Raw genomic sequence first — 20,917 nt, forward strand, 5'->3', positions numbered from 1 at the left:
TCCCTGGTAGAGGATAGTGTACCTGGTATAGGATAGTGTACCTGGTATAGGATAGTGTACCTGGTATAGGATAGTGTACCTGGTAGAGGATAGTGTACCTGGTAGAGGATAGTGTACCTGGTAGAGGATAGTGTTCCTGGTAGAGGATAGTAGTGGATAGTGTTCCTGGTAGAGGATAGTGTTCCTGGTAGAGGATAGTAGTGGATAGTGTTCCTGGTAGAGGATAGTGTTCCTGGTAGAGGATAGTAGAGGATAGTGTTCCTGGTAGAGGATAGTAAAGGATAGTGTACCTGGTAGAGGATAGTGTTCCCGGTAGAGGATAGTGTTCCCGGTAGAGGATAGTGTTCCCGGTAGAGGATAGTGTTCCCGGTAGAGGATAGTGTTCCCGGTAGAGGATAGTGTACCCGGTAGAGGATAGTGTCCCTGGTAGAGGATAGTGTCCCTGGTAGAGGATAGTGTCCCTGGTAGAGGATAGTGTACCTGGTAGAGGATAGTGTTCCTGGTAGAGGATAGTGTACCTGGTAGAGGATAGTGTACCTGGTAGTGTACCTGGTAGAGGATAGTGTCCCTGGTAGAGGATAGTGTCCCTGGTAGAGGATAGTGTCCCTGGTAGAGGATAGTGTCCCTGGTAGAGGATAGTGTCCCTGGTATAGGATAGTGTACCTGGTATAGGATAGTGTACCTGGTAGAGGATAGTGTACCTGGTAGAGGATAGTGTTCCTGGTAGAGGATAGTGTACCTGGTAGAGGATAGTTTACCTGGTAGAGGATAGTTTACCTGGTAGAGGATAGTTTACCTGGTAGAGGATAGTGTACCTGGTAGAGGATAGTAGTGGATAGTGTTCCTGGTAGAGGATAGTGTTCCTGGTAGAGGATAGTAGAGGATAGTGTTCCTGGTAGAGGATAGTAAAGGATAGTGTACCTGGTAGAGGATAGTGTACCTGGTAGAGGATAGTGTTCCCGGTAGAGGATAGTGTTCCCGGTAGAGGATAGTGTACCTGGTAGAGGATAGTGTACCTGGTAGAGGATAGTGTCCCTGGTAGAGGATAGTGTCCCTGGTAGAGGATAGTGTACCTGGTAGAGGATAGTAGAGGATAGTGTTCCCGGTAGAGGATAGTGTTCCCGGTAGAGGATAGTGTTCCCGGAAGAGGATAGTGTTCCCGGTAGAGGATAGTGTTCCCGGTAGAGGATAGTGTTCCCGGTAGAGGATAGTAGAGGATAGTGTTCCTGGTAGAGGATAGTGTTCCTGGTAGAGGATAGTGTTCCTGGTAGAGGATAGTGTACCTGGTAGAGGATAGTGTTCCTGGTAGAGGATAGTGTTCCTGGTAGTGGATAGTGTACCTAGTAGTGTTCCTGGTAGAGGATAGTGTACCTGGTAGAGGATAGTAGAGGATAGTGTACCTGGTAGAGGATAGTGTACCTGGTAGAGGATAGTGTACCTGGTAGAGGATAGTGTACCTGGTAGAGGATAGTGTTCCTGGTAGAGGATAGTAGAGGATAGTGTTCCCGGTAGAGGATAGTGTTCCTGGTAGAGGATAGTGTTCCTTGTAGAGGATAGTAGAGGATAGTGTTCCCGGTAGAGGATAGTGTTCCCGGTAGAGGATAGTGTTCCTGGTAGAGGATAGTAGAGGATAGTGTTCCTGGTAGAGGATAGTGTTCCTGGTAGAGGATAGTGTACCTGGTAGAGGATAGTAGAGGATAGTGTTCCTGGTAGAGGGTAGTGTACCTGGTAGAGGATAGTGTACCTGGTAGAGGATAGTAGAGGATAGTGTTCCTTATAGAGGATAGTGTTCCTGCTATAGTTTGTGTACCTGGTAGAGGATAGTAGAGGATAGTGTACCTGGTAGAGGATAGTGTACCTGGTAGAGGATAGTGTACCTGGTAGAGGATAGTGTACCTGGTTGAGGATAGTGTACCTGGTTGAGGATAGTGTACCTGGTTGAGGATAGTGTACCTGGTTGAGGATAGTGTACCTGGTTGAGGATAGTGTACCTGGTTGAGGATTGTGTCCCTGGTAGAGGATAGTGTCCCTGGTAGAGGATAGTGTCCCTGGTAGAGGATAGTGTCCCTGGTAGAGGATAGTGTCCCTGGTAGAGGATAGTGTCCCTGGTAGAGGATAGTGTCCCTGGTAGAGGATAGTGTTCCTGGTAGAGGATAGTGTTCCTGGTAGAGGATGTGTACCTGGTAGAGGATGTGTACCTGGTAGAGGATAGTGTACCTGGTAGAGGATAGTAGAGGATAGTGTACCTGGTAGAGGATAGTGTTCCTGGTAGAGGATAGTGTTCCTGGTAGAGGATTTGTACCTGGTAGAGGATAGTGTACCTGGTAGAGGATAGTGTACCTGGTAGAGGATAGTAGTGGATAGTGTTCCTGGTAGAGGATTGTGTTCCTGGTAGAGGATAGTGTTCCTGGTAGAGGATTGTAGAGGATAGTGTTCCCGGTAAAGGATAGTGTTCCTGGTAGAGGATAGTAGAGGATAGTGTACCTGGTAGAGGATAGTGTACCTGGTAGAGGATAGTGTTCCTGGTAGAGGATAGTGTTCCTGGTAGACGATAGTGTTCCTGTTAGAGGATAGTGTACCTGGTAGAGGATAGTGTACCTGGTAGAGGATAGTGTACCTGGTAGAGGATAGTGTACCTGGTAGAGGATAGTGTTCCTGGTAGAGGGTAGTGTACCTGGTAGAGGATAGTGTACCTGGTAGAGGATGGTAGAGGATAGTGTTCCTGGTAGAGGGTAGTGTACCTTGTAGAGGATAGTGTACCTGGTAGAGGATAGTAGAGGCTAGTGTTCCTTATAGAGGATAGTGTTCCTGCTATAGGTTGTGTACCTGGTAGAGGATAGTAGAGGATAGTGTACCTGGTAGAGGATAGTGTACCTGGTAGAGGATAGTGTACCTGGTAGAGGATAGTGTACCTGGTAGAGGATAGTGTACCTGGTAGAGGATAGTAGAGGCTAGTGTTCCTTATAGAGGATAGTGTTCCTGCTATAGGTTGTGTACCTGGTAGAGGATAGTAGAGGATAGTGTACCTGGTAGAGGATATTGTACCTGGTAGAGGATATTGTACCTGGTAGAGGATATTGTACCTGGTAGAGGATATTGTACCTGGTAGAGGATATTGTACCTGGTAGAGGATATTGTACCTGGTAGAGGATAGTGTACCTGGTAGAGGATAGTGTACCTGGTAGAGGATAGTGTCCCTGGTAGACGATAGTGTCCCTGGTAGACGATAGTGTCCCTGGTAGACGATAGTGTACCTGGTAGAGGATAGTAGAGGATAGTGTTCCCGGTAGAGGATAGTGTTCCCGGTAGAGGATAGTGTTCCTGGTAGAGGATAGTAGAGGATAGTGTTCCTGGGAGAGGATAGTGTTCCTGGTAGAGGATGTGTACCTGGTAGAGGATGTGTACCTGGTAGAGGATAGTGTACCTGGTAGAGGATAGTAGAGGATAGTGTACCTGGTAGAGGATAGTGTACCTGGTAGAGGATAGTATTCCTGGTAGAGGATAGTGTTCCTGGTAGGGGATAGTGTTCCTGGTAGAGGATAGTAGAGGATAGTGTTCCTGGTAAAGGATAGTGTACCTGGTAGAGGATAGTGTACCTGGTAGAGGATAGTAGAGAATAGTGTTCCTGGTAGAGGATAGTGTACCTGGTAGAGGATAGTGTACCTGGTAGAGGGTTGTGTACCTGGTAGAGGTTGTGTACCTGGTAGAGGATATTGTACCTGGTAGAGGATAGTAGAGGATAGTGTACCTGGTAGAGGATAGTGTACCTGGTAGAGGATAGTGTACCTGGTAGAGGATAGTAGAGGGTAGTGTACCTGGTAGAGGATAGTAGAGGATAGTGTTCCTTATAGAGGATAGTGTTCCTGGTAGAGGATAGTGTACCTGGTAGAGGATAGTGTACCTGGTAGAGGATAGTGTACCTGGTAGAGGTTGTGTACCTGGTAGAGGATATTGTACCTGGTAGAGGATAGTAGAGGATAGTGTACCTGGTAGAGGATAGTGTACCTGGTAGAGGATAGTGTACCTGGTAGAGGATAGTGTACCTGGTAGAGGATAGTAGAGATTAGTGTACCTGGTAGAGGATAGTAGAGGATAGTGTTCCTTATAGAGGATAGTGTACCTGGTAGAGGATAGTGTACCTGGTAGAGGTTGTGTACCTGGTAGAGGATATTGTACCTGGTAGAGGATAGTAGAGGATAGTGTACCTGGTAGAGGATAGTGTACCTGGTAGAGGATAGTGTACCTGGTAGAGGATAGTGTACCTGGTAGAGGATAGTGTACCTGGTAGAGGATAGTGTTCCCGGTAGAGGATAGTGTTCCCGGTAGAGGATAGTGTTCCCGGTAGAGGAAAGTAGAGGATAGTGTTCCTGGTAGAGGATTGTAGAGGATAGTGTTCCTGATAGATGATAGTGTTCCTGGTAGAGGATAGTGTCCCTGGTAGAGGATAGTTTCCCTGGTAGAGGATAGTGTCCCTGGTAGAGGATAGTGTCCCTGGTAGAGTATAGTGTACCTGGTAGAGGATAGTGTACCTGGTAGAGGATAGTAGAGGATAGTGTTCCCGGTAAAGGATAGTGTTCCCGGTAGAGGATAGTGTACCTGGTAGAGGATAGTGTACCTGGTAGAGGATAGTGTACCTGGTAGAGGATAGTGTACCTGGTAGAGGATAGTGTTCCTGGTAGAGGATAGTGTTCCTGGTAGAGGATTGTGTTCCTGGTAGACGATAGTGTACCTGGTAGAGGGTGGTAGAGGATTGTGTTCCCGGTAGAGGATAGTGTTCCCGGTAGAGGATAGTGTTCCTGGTAGAGGATAGTAGAGGATAGTGTACCTGGTAGAGGATAGTGTACCTGGTAGAGGATAGTATACCTGGTAGAGGATAGTGTACCTGGTAGAGGATGGTAGAGGATAGTGTACCTGGTAGAGGATAGTGTACCTGGTAGAGGATAGTAGAGGCTAGTGTTCCTTATAGAGGATAGTGTTCCTGCTATAGGTTGTGTACCTGGTAGAGGATAGTAGAGGATAGTGTACCTGGTAGAGGATAGTGTACCTGGTAGAGGATAGTGTACCTGGTAGAGGATAGTGTACCTGGTAGAGGATAGTAGAGGCTAGTGTTCCTTATAGAGGATAGTGTTCCTGCTATAGGTTGTGTACCTGGTAGAGGATAGTAGAGGATAGTGTACCTGGTAGAGGATAGTGTACCTGGTAGAGGATAGTGTACCTGGTAGAGGATAGTGTACCTGGTAGAGGATAGTAGAGGCTAGTGTTCCTTATAGAGGATAGTGTTCCTGCTATAGGTTGTGTACCTGGTAGAGGATAGTAGAGGATAGTGTACCTGGTAGAGGATATTGTACCTGGTAGAGGATATTGTACCTGGTAGAGGATATTGTACCTGGTAGACGATAGTGTCCCTGGTAGACGATAGTGTCCCTGGTAGACGATAGTGTCCCTGGTAGACGATAGTGTCCCTGGTAGACGATAGTGTACCTGGTAGAGGATAGTAGAGGATTGTGTTCCCGGTAGAGGATAGTGTTCCCGGTAGAGGATAGTGTTCCTGGTAGAGGATAGTAGAGGATAGTGTTCCTGGTAGAGGATAGTGTTCCTGGTAGAGGATGTGTACCTGGTAGAGGATAGTAGAGGATAGTGTACCTGGTAGAGGATAGTGTACCTGGTAGAGGATAGTAGAGGATAGTATTCCTGGTAGAGGATAGTGTTCCTGGTAGGGGATAGTGTTCCTGGTAGAGGATAGTAGAGGATAGTGTTCCTGGTAGAGGATAGTGTACCTGGTAGAGGATAGTAGAGAATAGTGTTCCTTATAGAGGATAGTGTACCTGGTAGAGGATAGTGTACCTGGTAGAGGATAGTGTACCTGGTAAAGATTGTGTACCTGGTAGAGAATATTGTACCTGGTAGAGGATAGTAGAGGATAGTGTACCTGGTAGAGGATAGTGTACCTGGTAGAGGATAGTGTACCTGGTAGAGGATAGTAGAGGGTAGTGTACCTGGTAGAGGATAGTAGAGGATAGTGTTCCTTATAGAGGATAGTGTTCCTGGTAGAGGATAGTGTACCTGGTAGAGGATAGTGTACCTGGTAGAGGATAGTGTACCTGGTAGAGGATAGTGTACCTGGTAGAGGTTGTGTACCTGGTAGAGGATATTGTACCTGGTAGAGGATAGTGTACCTGGTAGAGGATAGTGTACCTGGTAGAGGATAGTAGAGGCTAGTGTTCCTTATAGAGGATAGTGTTCCTGCTATAGGTTGTGTACCTGGTAGAGGATAGTAGAGGATAGTGTACCTGGTAGAGGATAGTGTACCTGGTAGAGGATAGTGTACCTGGTAGAGGATAGTGTACCTGGTAGAGGATAGTAGAGGCTAGTGTTCCTTATAGAGGATAGTGTTCCTGCTATAGGTTGTGTACCTGGTAGAGGATAGTAGAGGATAGTGTACCTGGTAGAGGATATTGTACCTGGTAGAGGATATTGTACCTGGTAGAGGATATTGTACCTGGTAGACGATAGTGTCCCTGGTAGACGATAGTGTCCCTGGTAGACGATAGTGTCCCTGGTAGACGATAGTGTCCCTGGTAGACGATAGTGTCCCTGGTAGACGATAGTGTACCTGGTAGAGGATAGTAGAGGATTGTGTTCCCGGTAGAGGATAGTGTTCCCGGTAGAGGATAGTGTTCCTGGTAGAGGATAGTAGAGGATAGTGTTCCTGGTAGAGGATAGTGTTCCTGGTAGAGGATGTGTACCTGGTAGAGGATAGTAGAGGATAGTGTACCTGGTAGAGGATAGTGTACCTGGTAGAGGATAGTAGAGGATAGTATTCCTGGTAGAGGATAGTGTTCCTGGTAGGGGATAGTGTTCCTGGTAGAGGATAGTAGAGGATAGTGTTCCTGGTAGAGGATAGTGTACCTGGTAGAGGATAGTAGAGAATAGTGTTCCTTATAGAGGATAGTGTACCTGGTAGAGGATAGTGTACCTGGTAGAGGATAGTGTACCTGGTAAAGATTGTGTACCTGGTAGAGGATATTGTACCTGGTAGAGGATAGTAGAGGATAGTGTACCTGGTAGAGGATAGTGTACCTGGTAGAGGATAGTGTACCTGGTAGAGGATAGTAGAGGGTAGTGTACCTGGTAGAGGATAGTAGAGGATAGTGTTCCTTATAGAGGATAGTGTTCCTGGTAGAGGATAGTGTACCTGGTAGAGGATAGTGTACCTGGTAGAGGATAGTGTACCTGGTAGAGGATAGTGTACCTGGTAGAGGTTGTGTACCTGGTAGAGGATATTGTACCTGGTAGAGGATAGTAGAGGATAGTGTACCTGGTAGAGGATAGTGTACCTGGTAGAGGATAGTGTACCTGGTAGAGGATAGTAGAGGGTAGTGTACCTGGTAGAGGATAGTAGAGGATAGTGTACCTGGTAGAGGATAGTTTACCTGGTAGAGGATAGTTTCCCTGGTAGAGGATAGTGTACCTGGTAGAGGATAGTAGAGGGTAGTGTACCTGGTAGAGGATAGTAGAGGATAGTGTTCCTTATAGAGGATAGTGTTCCTGGTAGAGGATAGTGTACCTGGTAGAGGATAGTGTACCTGGTAGAGGATAGTGTACCTGGTAGAGGATAGTGTACCTGGTAGAGGTTGTGTACCTGGTAGAGGATATTGTACCTGGTAGAGGATAGTAGAGGATAGTGTACCTGGTAGAGGATAGTGTACCTGGTAGAGGATAGTGTACCTGGTAGAGGATAGTAGAGGGTAGTGTACCTGGTAGAGGATAGTAGAGGATAGTGTACCTGGTAGAGGATAGTTTACCTGGTAGAGGATAGTTTACCTGGTAGAGGATAGTGTACCTGGTAGAGGATAGTGTACCTGGTAGAGGATAGTGTTCCCGGTAGAGGCTGGTGTTCCCGGTAGAGGATAGTGTTCCCGGTAGAGGAAAGTAGAGGATAGTGTTCCTGGTAGAGGATAGTGTACCTGGTAGAGGATAGTAGAGGATAGTGTTCCCAGTAGAGGATAGTGTACATGTTAGAGGATAGTGTACCTGGTAGAGGATAGTGTACCTGGTAGAGGATAGTGTTCCTGGTAGAGGATAGTGTACCTGGTAGAGGATAGTAGAGGATAGTGTTCCCGGTAGAGGATAGTAGAGGATAGTGTACCTGGTAGAGGATAGTGTTCCTGGTAGAGGATATTGTACCTGGTAGAGGATAGTAGAGGATAGTGTTCCTGGTAGAGGATAGTGTACCTGGTAGAGGATAGTGTACCTGGTAGAGGATAGTGTACCTGGTAGAGGATAGTGTACCTGGTAGAGGATAGTAGAGATTAGTGTACCTGGTAGAGGATAGTAGAGGATAGTGTTCCTTATAGAGGATAGTGTACCTGGTAGAGGATAGTGTACCTGGTAGAGGTTGTGTACCTGGTAGAGGATATTGTACCTGGTAGAGGATAGTAGAGGATAGTGTACCTGGTAGAGGATAGTGTACCTGGTAGAGGATAGTGTACCTGGTAGAGGATAGTGTACCTGGTAGAGGATAGTGTACCTGGTAGAGGATAGTGTTCCCGGTAGAGGATAGTGTTCCCGGTAGAGGATAGTGTTCCCGGTAGAGGATTGTAGAGGATAGTGTTCCTGATAGATGATAGTGTTCCTGGTAGAGGATAGTGTCCCTGGTAGAGGATAGTTTCCCTGGTAGAGGATAGTGTCCCTGGTAGAGGATAGTGTCCCTGGTAGAGTATAGTGTACCTGGTAGAGGATAGTGTACCTGGTAGAGGATAGTAGAGGATAGTGTTCCCGGTAAAGGATAGTGTTCCTGGTAGAGGATAGTAGAGGATAGTGTACCTGGTAGAGGATAGTGTACCTGGTAGAGGATAGTGTACCTGGTAGAGGATAGTGTTCCTGGTAGAGGATAGTGTTCCTGGTAGAGGATAGTGTTCCTGGTAGACGATAGTGTACCTGGTAGAGGGTGGTAGAGGATTGTGTTCCCGGTAGAGGATAGTGTTCCCGGTAGAGGATAGTGTTCCTGGTAGAGGATAGTAGAGGATAGTGTACCTGGTAGAGGATAGTGTACCTGGTAGAGGATAGTATACCTGGTAGAGGATAGTGTACCTGGTAGAGGATAGTGTACCTGGTAGAGGATAGTAGAGGCTAGTGTTCCTTATAGAGGATAGTGTTCCTGCTATAGGTTGTGTACCTGGTAGAGGATAGTAGAGGATAGTGTACCTGGTAGAGGATAGTGTACCTGGTAGAGGATAGTGTACCTGGTAGAGGATAGTGTACCTGGTAGAGGATAGTAGAGGCTAGTGTTCCTTATAGAGGATAGTGTTCCTGCTATAGGTTGTGTACCTGGTAGAGGATAGTAGAGGATAGTGTACCTGGTAGAGGATAGTGTACCTGGTAGAGGATAGTGTACCTGGTAGAGGATAGTGTACCTGGTAGAGGATAGTAGAGGCTAGTGTTCCTTATAGAGGATAGTGTTCCTGCTATAGGTTGTGTACCTGGTAGAGGATAGTAGAGGATAGTGTACCTGGTAGAGGATATTGTACCTGGTAGAGGATATTGTACCTGGTAGAGGATATTGTACCTGGTAGAGGATAGTGTACCTGGTAGAGGATAGTGTCCCTGGTAGACGATAGTGTCCCTGGTAGACGATAGTGTCCCTGGTAGACGATAGTGTCCCTGGTAGACGATAGTGTCCCTGGTAGACGATAGTGTACCTGGTAGAGGATAGTAGAGGATTGTGTTCCCGGTAGAGGATAGTGTTCCCGGTAGAGGATAGTGTTCCTGGTAGAGGATAGTAGAGGATAGTGTTCCTGGTAGAGGATAGTGTTCCTGGTAGAGGATGTGTACCTGGTAGAGGATGTGTACCTGGTAGAGGATAGTAGAGGATAGTGTACCTGGTAGAGGATAGTGTACCTGGTAGAGGATAGTAGAGGATAGTATTCCTGGTAGAGGATAGTGTTCCTGGTAGGGGATAGTGTTCCTGGTAGAGGATAGTAGAGGATAGTGTTCCTGGTAGAGGATAGTGTACCTGGTAGAGGATAGTAGAGAATAGTGTTCCTTATAGAGGATCGTGTACCTGGTAGAGGATAGTGTACCTGGTAGAGGATAGTGTACCTGGTAAAGATTGTGTACCTGGTAGAGGATATTGTACCTGGTAGAGGATAGTAGAGGATAGTGTACCTGGTAGAGGATAGTGTACCTGGTAGAGGATAGTGTACCTGGTAGAGGATAGTAGAGGGTAGTGTACCTGGTAGAGGATAGTAGAGGATAGTGTTCCTTATAGAGGATAGTGTTCCTGGTAGAGGATAGTGTACCTGGTAGAGGATAGTGTACCTGGTAGAGGATAGTGTACCTGGTAGAGGATAGTGTACCTGGTAGAGGATAGTAGAGGGTAGTGTACCTGGTAGAGGATAGTAGAGGATAGTGTACCTGGTAGAGGATAGTTTACCTGGTAGAGGATAGTTTACCTGGTAGAGGATAGTGTACCTGGTAGAGGATAGTGTACCTGGTAGAGGATAGTGTTCCCGGTAGAGGATAGTGTTCCCGGTAGAGGAAAGTAGAGGATAGTGTTCCTGGTAGAGGATAGTGTACCTGGTAGAGGATAGTAGAGGATAGTGTTCCCAGTAGAGGATAGTGTACATGTTAGAGGATAGTGTACCTGGTAGAGGATAGTGTACCTGGTAGAGGATAGTGTTCCTGGTAGAGGATAGTGTACCTGGTAGAGGATAGTAGAGGATAGTGTTCCCGGTAGAGGATAGTAGAGGATAGTGTACCTGGTAGAGGATAGTGTTCCTGGTAGAGGATAGTGGTAGAGGATAGTGTTCCTGGAAGAGTATAGTAGAGGATAGTGTACCTGGTAGAGGATAGTGTACCTGGTAGAGGATAGTGTACCTGGTAGAGGATAGTGTACCTGGTAGAGGATAGTGTACCTGGTAGAGGATAGTGTTCCCGGTAGAGGATAGTGTTCCCGGTAGAGGATAGTGTTCCCGGTAGAGGAAAGTAGAGGATAGTGTTCCTGGTAGAGGATTGTAGAGGATAGTGTTCCTGATAGATGATAGTGTTCCTGGTAGAGGATAGTGTCCCTGGTAGAGGATAGTTTCCCTGGTAGAGGATAGTGTCCCTGGTAGAGGATAGTGTCCCTGGTAGAGTATAGTGTACCTGGTAGAGGATAGTGTACCTGGTAGAGGATAGTAGAGGATAGTGTTCCCGGTAAAGGATAGTGTTCCTGGTAGAGGATAGTAGAGGATAGTGTACCTGGTAGAGGATAGTGTACCTGGTAGAGGATAGTGTACCTGGTAGAGGATAGTGTACCTGGTAGAGGATAGTGTTCCTGGTAGAGGATAGTGTTCCTGGTAGAGGATTGTGTTCCTGGTAGACGATAGTGTACCTGGTAGAGGGTGGTAGAGGATTGTGTTCCCGGTAGAGGATAGTGTTCCCGGTAGAGGATAGTGTTCCTGGTAGAGGATAGTGTTCCTGGTAGAGGATAGTAGAGGATAGTGTACCTGGTAGAGGATAGTGTACCTGGGAGAGGATAGTATACCTGGTAGAGGATAGTGTACCTGGTAGAGGATGGTAGAGGATAGTGTACCTGGTAGAGGATAGTGTACCTGGTAGAGGATAGTAGAGGCTAGTGTTCCTTATAGAGGATAGTGTTCCTGCTATAGGTTGTGTACCTGGTAGAGGATAGTAGAGGATAGTGTACCTGGTAGAGGATAGTGTACCTGGTAGAGGATAGTGTACCTGGTAGAGGATAGTGTACCTGGTAGAGGATAGTAGAGGCTAGTGTTCCTTATAGAGGATAGTGTTCCTGCTATAGGTTGTGTACCTGGTAGAGGATAGTAGAGGATAGTGTACCTGGTAGAGGATAGTGTACCTGGTAGAGGATAGTGTACCTGGTAGAGGATAGTGTACCTGGTAGAGGATAGTAGAGGCTAGTGTTCCTTATAGAGGATAGTGTTCCTGCTATAGGTTGTGTACCTGGTAGAGTATAGTAGAGGATAGTGTACCTGGTAGAGGATAGTGTACCTGGTAGAGGATATTGTACCTGGTAGAGGATATTGTACCTGGTAGAGGATATTGTACCTGGTAGAGGATAGTGTCCCTGGTAGACGATAGTGTCCCTGGTAGACGATAGTGTCCCTGGTAGACGATAGTGTCCCTGGTAGACGATAGTGTACCTGGTAGAGGATAGTAGAGGATTGTGTTCCCGGTAGAGGATAGTGTTCCCGGTAGAGGATAGTGTTCCTGGTAGAGGATAGTAGAGGATAGTGTTCCTGGTAGAGGATAGTGTTCCTGGTAGAGGATGTGTACCTGGTAGAGGATGTGTACCTGGTAGAGGATAGTAGAGGATAGTGTACCTGGTAGAGGATAGTGTACCTGGTAGAGGATAGTAGAGGATAGTATTCCTGGTAGAGGATAGTGTTCCTGGTAGGGGATAGTGTTCCTGGTAGAGGATAGTAGAGGATAGTGTTCCTGGTAGAGGATAGTGTACCTGGTAGAGGATAGTAGAGAATAGTGTTCCTTATAGAGGATAGTGTACCTGGTAGAGGATAGTGTACCTGGTAGAGGATAGTGTACCTGGTAAAGATTGTGTACCTGGTAGAGGATATTGTACCTGGTAGAGGATAGTAGAGGATAGTGTACCTGGTAGAGGATAGTGTACCTGGTAGAGGATAGTGTACCTGGTAGAGGATAGTAGAGGGTAGTGTACCTGGTAGAGGATAGTAGAGGATAGTGTTCCTTATAGAGGATAGTGTTCCTGGTAGAGGATAGTGTACCTGGTAGAGGATAGTGTACCTGGTAGAGGATAGTGTACCTGGTAGAGGATAGTGTACCTGGTAGAGGTTGTGTACCTGGTAGAGGATATTGTACCTGGTAGAGGATAGTAGAGGATAGTGTACCTGGTAGAGGATAGTGTACCTGGTAGAGGATAGTGTACCTGGTAGAGGATAGTAGAGGGTAGTGTACCTGGTAGAGGATAGTAGAGGATAGTGTACCTGGTAGAGGATAGTTTACCTGGTAGAGGATAGTGTACCTGGTAGAGGATAGTGTACCTGGTAGAGGATAGTAGAGGGTAGTGTACCTGGTAGAGGATAGTAGAGGATAGTGTACCTGGTAGAGGATAGTTTACCTGGTAGAGGATAGTTTACCTGGTAGAGGATAGTGTACCTGGTAGAGGATAGTGTACCTGGTAGAGGATAGTGTTCCCGGTAGAGGATAGTGTTCCCGGTAGAGGATAGTGTTCCCGGTAGAGGAAAGTAGAGGATAGTGTTCCTGGTAGAGGATAGTGTACCTGGTAGAGGATAGTAGAGGATAGTGTTCCCAGTAGAGGATAGTGTACATGTTAGAGGATAGTGTACCTGGTAGAGGATAGTGTACCTGGTAGAGGATAGTGTTCCTGGTAGAGGATAGTGTACCTGGTAGAGGATAGTAGAGGATAGTGTTCCCGGTAGAGGATAGTAGAGGATAGTGTACCTGGTAGAGGATAGTGTTCCTGGTAGAGGATATTGTACCTGGTAGAGGATAGTAGAGGATAGTGTTCCTGGTAGAGGATAGTGTACCTGGTAGAGGATAGTGTACCTGGTAGAGGATAGTGTACCTGGTAGAGGATAGTGTACCTGGTAGAGGATAGTAGAGATTAGTGTACCTGGTAGAGGATAGTAGAGGATAGTGTTCCTTATAGAGGATAGTGTACCTGGTAGAGGATAGTGTACCTGGTAGAGGTTGTGTACCTGGTAGAGGATATTGTACCTGGTAGAGGATAGTAGAGGATAGTGTACCTGGTAGAGGATAGTGTACCTGGTAGAGGATAGTGTACCTGGTAGAGGATAGTGTACCTGGTAGAGGATAGTGTACCTGGTAGAGGATAGTGTTCCCGGTAGAGGATAGTGTTCCCGGTAGAGGATAGTGTTCCCGGTAGAGGATTGTAGAGGATAGTGTTCCTGATAGATGATAGTGTTCCTGGTAGAGGATAGTGTCCCTGGTAGAGGATAGTTTCCCTGGTAGAGGATAGTGTCCCTGGTAGAGGATAGTGTCCCTGGTAGAGGATAGTGTCCCTGGTAGAGTATAGTGTACCTGGTAGAGGATAGTGTACCTGGTAGAGGATAGTAGAGGATAGTGTTCCCGGTAAAGGATAGTGTTCCTGGTAGAGGATAGTAGAGGATAGTGTACCTGGTAGAGGATAGTGTACCTGGTAGAGGATAGTGTACCTGGTAGAGGATAGTGTTCCTGGTAGAGGATAGTGTTCCTGGTAGAGGATAGTGTTCCTGGTAGACGATAGTGTACCTGGTAGAGGGTGGTAGAGGATTGTGTTCCCGGTAGAGGATAGTGTTCCCGGTAGAGGATAGTGTTCCTGGTAGAGGATAGTAGAGGATAGTGTACCTGGTAGAGGATAGTGTACCTGGTAGAGGATAGTATACCTGGTAGAGGATAGTGTACCTGGTAGAGGATGGTAGAGGATAGTGTACCTGGTAGAGGATAGTGTACCTGGTAGAGGATAGTAGAGGCTAGTGTTCCTTATAGAGGATAGTGTTCCTGCTATAGGTTGTGTACCTGGTAGAGGATAGTAGAGGATAGTGTACCTGGTAGAGGATAGTGTACCTGGTAGAGGATAGTGTACCTGGTAGAGGATAGTGTACCTGGTAGAGGATAGTAGAGGCTAGTGTTCCTTATAGAGGATAGTGTTCCTGCTATAGGTTGTGTACCTGGTAGAGGATAGTAGAGGATAGTGTACCTGGTAGAGGATAGTGTACCTGGTAGAGGATAGTGTACCTGGTAGAGGATAGTGTACCTGGTAGAGGATAGTAGAGGCTAGTGTTCCTTATAGAGGATAGTGTTCCTGCTATAGGTTGTGTACCTGGTAGAGGATAGTAGAGGATAGTGTACCTGGTAGAGGATAGTGTACCTGGTAGAGGATAGTGTACCTGGTAGAGGATATTGTACCTGGTAGAGGATAGTGTACCTGGTAGAGGATAGTGTCCCTGGTAGACGATAGTGTCCCTGGTAGACGATAGTGTCCCTGGTAGACGATAGTGTCCCTGGTAGACGATAGTGTACCTGGTAGAGGATAGTAGAGGATTGTGTTCCCGGTAGAGGATAGTGTTCCCGGTAGAGGATAGTGTTCCTGGTAGAGGATAGTAGAGGATAGTGTTCCTGGTAGAGGATAGTGTACCTGGTAGAGGATGTGTACCTGGTAGAGGATGTGTACCTGGTAGAGGATAGTAGAGGATAGTGTACCTGGTAGAGGATAGTGTACCTGGTAGAGGATAGTAGAGGATAGTATTCCTGGTAGAGGATAGTGTTCCTGGTAGGGGATAGTGTTCCTGGTAGAGGATAGTAGAGGATAGTGTTCCTGGTAGAGGATAGTGTACCTGGTAGAGGATAGTAGAGAATAGTGTTCCTTATAGAGGATAGTGTACCTGGTAGAGGATAGTGTACCTGGTAGAGGATAGTGTACCTGGTAAAGATTGTGTACCTGGTAGAGGATATTGTACCTGGTAGAGGATAGTAGAGGATAGTGTACCTGGTAGAGGATAGTGTACCTGGTAGAGGATAGTGTACCTGGTAGAGGATAGTAGAGGGTAGTGTACCTGGTAGAGGATAGTAGAGGATAGTGTTCCTTATAGAGGATAGTGTTCCTGGTAGAGGATAGTGTACCTGGTAGAGGATAGTGTACCTGGTAGAGGATAGTGTACCTGGTAGAGGATAGTGTACCTGGTAGAGGTTGTGTACCTGGTAGAGGATATTGTACCTGGTAGAGGATAGTAGAGGATAGTGTACCTGGTAGAGGATAGTGTACCTGGTAGAGGATAGTGTACCTGGTAGAGGATAGTAGAGGGTAGTGTACCTGGTAGAGGATAGTAGAGGATAGTGTACCTGGTAGAGGATAGTTTACCTGGTAGAGGATAGTTTACCTGGTAGAGGATAGTGTACCTGGTAGAGGATAGTGTACCTGGTAGAGGATAGTGTTCCCGGTAGAGGATAGTGTTCCCGGTAGAGGAAAGTAGAGGATAGTGTTCCTGGTAGAGGATAGTGTACCTGGTAGAGGATAGTAGAGGATAGTGTTCCCAGTAGAGGATAGTGTACATGTTAGAGGATAGTGTACCTGGTAGAGGATAGTGTACCTGGTAGAGGATAGTGTTCCTGGTAGAGGATAGTGTACCTGGTAGAGGATAGTAGAGGATAGTGTTCCCGGTAGAGGATAGTAGAGGATAGTGTACCTGGTAGAGGATAGTGTTCCTGGTAGAGGATAGTGGTAGAGGATAGTGTTCCTGGAAGAGTATAGTAGAGGATAGTGTTCCTGGTAGAGGATAGTGTTCCCGGTAGAGGATAGTAGAGGATAGTGTACCTGGTAGAGGATAGTGTTCCCGGTAGAGGATAGTAGAGGATAGTGTACCTGGTAGAGGATAGTAGAGGATAGTGTTCCTGGTAGAGGATAGTGTTCCTGGTAGAGGATAGTGGTGGAGGATAGTGTTCCCGGTAGAGGACAGTGTTCCTGGTAGAGGATAGTAGAGTATAGTGTTCCCGGTAGAGGATAGTGTTCCTGGTAGAGGATAGTAGAGGATAGTGTTCCCGGTAGAGGATAGTGTTCCCGGTAGAGGATAGTGTTCCTAGTAGAGGATAGTAGAGGATTGTGTTCCTGGTAGAGGATAGTGTACCTGGTAGAGGATAGTAGAGGATATTGTTCCCGGTAGAGGATAGTGTTCCCGGTAGAGGATAGTGTTCCCGGTAGAGGATAGTAGAGGATAGTGTTCCTGGTAGAGGATAGTGTTCCTGGTAGAGGATAGTGTTCCTGGTAGAGGATAGTGTTCCCGGTAGAGGATAGTGTTCCCGGAAGAGGATAGTGTTCCCGGAAGAGGATAGTGTTCCCGGTAGAGGATAGTGTTCCCGGTAGAGGATAGTGTTCCCGGTAGAGGATAGTGTTCCCGGTAGAGGATAGTAGAGGATAGTGTTCCTGGTAGAGGATAGTGTTCCTGGTAGAGGATAGTGTTCCCGGTAGAGGATAGTGTTCCCGGAAGAGGATAGTGTTCCTGGTAGAGGATAGTGTTCCTGGTAGACGATAGTGTTCCTGTTAGAGGATAGTGTACCTGGGAGAGGATAGTGTACCTGGTAGAGGATAGTGTACCTGGTAGAGGATAGTGTACCTGGTAGAGGATGGTAGAGGATAGTGTTCCTGGTAGAGGGTAGTGTACCTGGTAGAGGATAGTGTTCCTGGTAGAGGATAGTGTTCCTGGTAGAGGGTAGTGTACCTGGTAGAGGATAGTGTACCTGGTAGAGGATAGTAGAGGCTAGTGTTCCTTATAGAGGATAGTGTTCCTGCTATAGGTTGTGTACCTGGTAGAGGATAGTAGAGGATAGTGTACCTGGTAGAGGATAGTGTACCTGGTAGAGGATAGTGTACCTGGTAGAGGATAGTGTACCTGGTAGAGGATAGTGTACCTGGTAGAGGATAGTAGAGGCTAGTGTTCCTTATAGAGGATAGTGTTCCTGCTATAGGTTGTGTACCTGGTAGAGGATAGTAGAGGATAGTGTACCTGGTAGAGGATATTGTACCTGGTAGAGGATATTGTACCTGGTAGAGGGTATTGTACCTGGTAGAGGATAGTAGAGGATAGTGTTCCTGGTAGAGGATAGTGTACCTGGTAGAGGATAGTGTACCTGGTAGAGGATAGTGTACCTGGTAGAGGATAGTAGAGATTAGTGTACCTGGTAGAGGATAGTAGAGGATAGTGTTCCTTATAGAGGATAGTGTACCTGGTAGAGGATAGTGTACCTGGTAGAGGTTGTGTACCTGGTAGAGGATATTGTACCTGGTAGAGGATAGTAGAGGATAGTGTACCTGGTAGAGGATAGTGTACCTGGTAGAGGATAGTGTACCTGGTAGAGGATAGTGTACCTGGTAGAGGATAGTGTACCTGGTAGAGGATAGTGTACCTTGTAGAGGATAGTGTTCCCGGTAGAGGATAGTGTTCCCGGTAGAGGATAGTGTTCCCGGTAGAGGAAAGTAGAGGATAGTGTTCCTGGTAGAGGATTGTAGAGGATAGTGTTCCTGATAGATGATAGTGTTCCTGGTAGAGGATAGTGTTCCTGGTAGAGGATAGTGTCCCTGGTAGAGGATAGTGTCCCTGGTAGAGTATAGTGTACCTGGTAGAGGATAGTGTACCTGGTAGAGGATAGTAGAGGATAGTGTTCCCGGTAGAGGATAGTAGAGGATAGTGTACCTGGTAGAGGATAGTGTACCTGGTAGAGGATAGTGTACCTGGTAGAGGATAGTGTACCTGGTAGAGGATAGTGTACCTGGTAGAGGATAGTGTTCCTGGTAGAGGATAGTGTTCCTGGTAGAGGATAGTGTACCTGGTAGAGGGTGGTAGAGGATAGTGTTCCCAGTAGAGGATAGTGTACATGTTAGAGGATAGTGTACCTGGTAGAGGATAGTGTACCTGGTAGAGGATAGTGTTCCTGGTAGAGGATAGTGTACCTGGTAGAGGATAGTAGAGGATAGTGTTCCCGGTAGAGGATAGTAGAGGATAGTGTACCTGGTAGAGGATAGTGTTCCTGGTAGAGGATAGTGGTAGAGGATAGTGTTCCTGGAAGAGTATAGTAGAGGATAGTGTTCCTGGTAGAGGATAGTAGAGGATAGTGTTCCCGGTAGAGGATAGTAGAGGATAGTGTACCTGGTAGAGGATAGTGTTCCCGGTAGAGGATAGTAGAGGATAGTGTACCTGGTAGAGGATAGTAGAGGATAGTGTTCCTGGTAGAGGATAGTGTTCCTGGTAGAGGATAGTGGTGGAGGATAGTGTTCCCGGTAGAGGATAGTGTTCCTGGTAGAGGATAGTAGAGTATAGTGTTCCCGGTAGAGGATAGTGTTCCTGGTAGAGGATAGTAGAGGATAGTGTTCCCGGTAGAGGATAGTGTTCCCGGTAGAGGATAGTGTTCCTAGTAGAGGATAGTAGAGGATTGTGTTCCTGGTAGAGGATAGTGTACCTGGTAGAGGATAGTAGAGGATAGTGTTCCCGGTAGAGGATAGTGTTCCCGGTAGAGGATAGTGTTCCCGGTAGAGGATAGTAGAGGATAGTGTTCCTGGTAGAGGATAGTGTTCCTGGTAGAGGATAGTGTTCCTGGTAGAGGATAGTGTTCCCGGTAGAGGATAGTGTTCCCGGAAGAGGATAGTGTTCCCGGTAGAGGATAGTGTTCCCGGTAGAGGATAGTGTTCCCGGTAGAGGATAGTAGAGGATAGTGTTCCTGGTAGAGGATAGTGTTCCTGGTAGAGGATAGTGTTCCCGGTAGAGGATGGTGTTCCCGGAAGAGGATGGTGTTCCCGGAAGAGGATAGTGTTCCCGGAAGACGATAGTGTTCCCGGAAGACGATAGTGTTCCTGTTAGAGGATAGTGTACCTGTTAGAGGATAGTGTACCTGGTAGAGGATAGTGTACCTGGTAGAGGATAGTGTACCTGGTAGAGGATAGTGTACCTGGTAGAGGATGGTAGAGGATAGTGTTCCTGGTAGAGGGTAGTGTACCTGGTAGAGGATAGTGTACCTGGTAGAGGATGGTAGAGGATAGTGTTCCTGGTAGAGGGTAGTGTACCTGGTAGAGGATAGTGTACCTGGTAGAGGATAGTAGAGGCTAGTGTTCCTTATAGAGGATAGTGTTCCTGCTATAGGTTGTGTACCTGGTAGAGGATAGTAGAGGATAGTGTACCTGGTAGAGGATAGTGTACCTGGTAGAGGATAGTGTACCTGGTAGAGGATAGTGTACCTGGTAGAGGATAGTAGAGGCTAGTGTTCCTTATAGAGGATAGTGTTCCTGCTATAGGTTGTGTACCTGGTAGAGGATAGTAGAGGATAGTGTACCTGGTAGAGGATATTGTACCTGGTAGAGGATATTGTACCTGGTAGAGGGTATTGTACCTGGTAGAGGATATTGTACCTGGTAGAGGATATTGTACCTGGTAGAGGATATTGTACCTGGTAGAGGATATTGTACCTGGTAGAGGATAGTGTACCTGGTAGAGGATAGTGTCCCTGGTAGACGATAGTGTCCCTGGTAGACGATAGTGTCCCTGGTAGACGATAGTGTACCTGGTAGAGGATAGTAGAGGATAGTGTTCCCGGTAGAGGATAGTGTTCCCGGTAGAGGATAGTGTTCCTGGTAGAGGATAGTAGAGGATAGTGTTCCTGGGAGAGGATAGTGTTCCTGGTAGAGGATGTGTACCTGGTAGAGGATGTGTACCTGGTAGAGGATAGTGTACCTGGTAGAGGATAGTAGAGGATAGTGTACCTGGTAGAGGATAGTGTACCTGGTAGAGGATAGTAGAGGATAGTATTCCTGGTAGAGGATAGTGTTCCTGGTAGGGGATAGTGTTCCTGGTAGAGGATAGTAGAGGATAGTGTTCCTGGTAGAGGATAGTGTACCTGGTAGAGGATAGTGTACCTGGTAGAGGATAGTAGAGAATAGTGTTCCTGGTAGAGGATAGTGTACCTGGTAGAGGATAGTGTACCTGGTAGAGGATAGTGTACCTGGTAGAGGTTGTGTACCTGGTAGAGGTTGTGTACCTGGTAGAGGATATTGTACCTGGTAGAGGATAGTAGAGGATAGTGTACCTGGTAGAGGATAGTGTACCTGGTAGAGGATAGTGTACCTGGTAGAGGATAGTAGAGGGTAGTGTACCTGGTAGAGGATAGTAGAGGATAGTGTTCCTTATAGAGGATAGTGTTCCTGGTAGAGGATAGTGTACCTGGTAGAGGATAGTGTACCTGGTAGAGGATAGTGTACCTGGTAGAGGTTGTGTACCTGGTAGAGGATATTGTACCTGGTAGAGGATAGTAGAGGATAGTGTACCTGGTAGAGGATAGTGTACCTGGTAGAGGATAGTGTACCTGGTAGAGGATAGTAGAGATTAGTGTACCTGGTAGAGGATAGTAGAGGATAGTG

At 46.7% G+C, this 20,917-nt stretch overlaps 1 protein-coding gene across 4 annotated transcripts in view; it reads left to right on the forward strand.

Annotated features, from left to right (window-relative positions):
• LOC139366610 (ribosomal protein S6 kinase a, like) overlaps window positions 1-20,917 on the forward strand; it is a 121,391-nt gene that overhangs the window by 27,253 nt on the left and 73,221 nt on the right. The window lies entirely within an intron of this gene.

Source organism: Oncorhynchus clarkii, chromosome 14, assembly GCF_045791955.1.
Source record: "Oncorhynchus clarkii lewisi isolate Uvic-CL-2024 chromosome 14, UVic_Ocla_1.0, whole genome shotgun sequence".
In the NCBI taxonomy this organism is placed as follows: domain Eukaryota; kingdom Metazoa; phylum Chordata; class Actinopteri; order Salmoniformes; family Salmonidae; genus Oncorhynchus; species Oncorhynchus clarkii.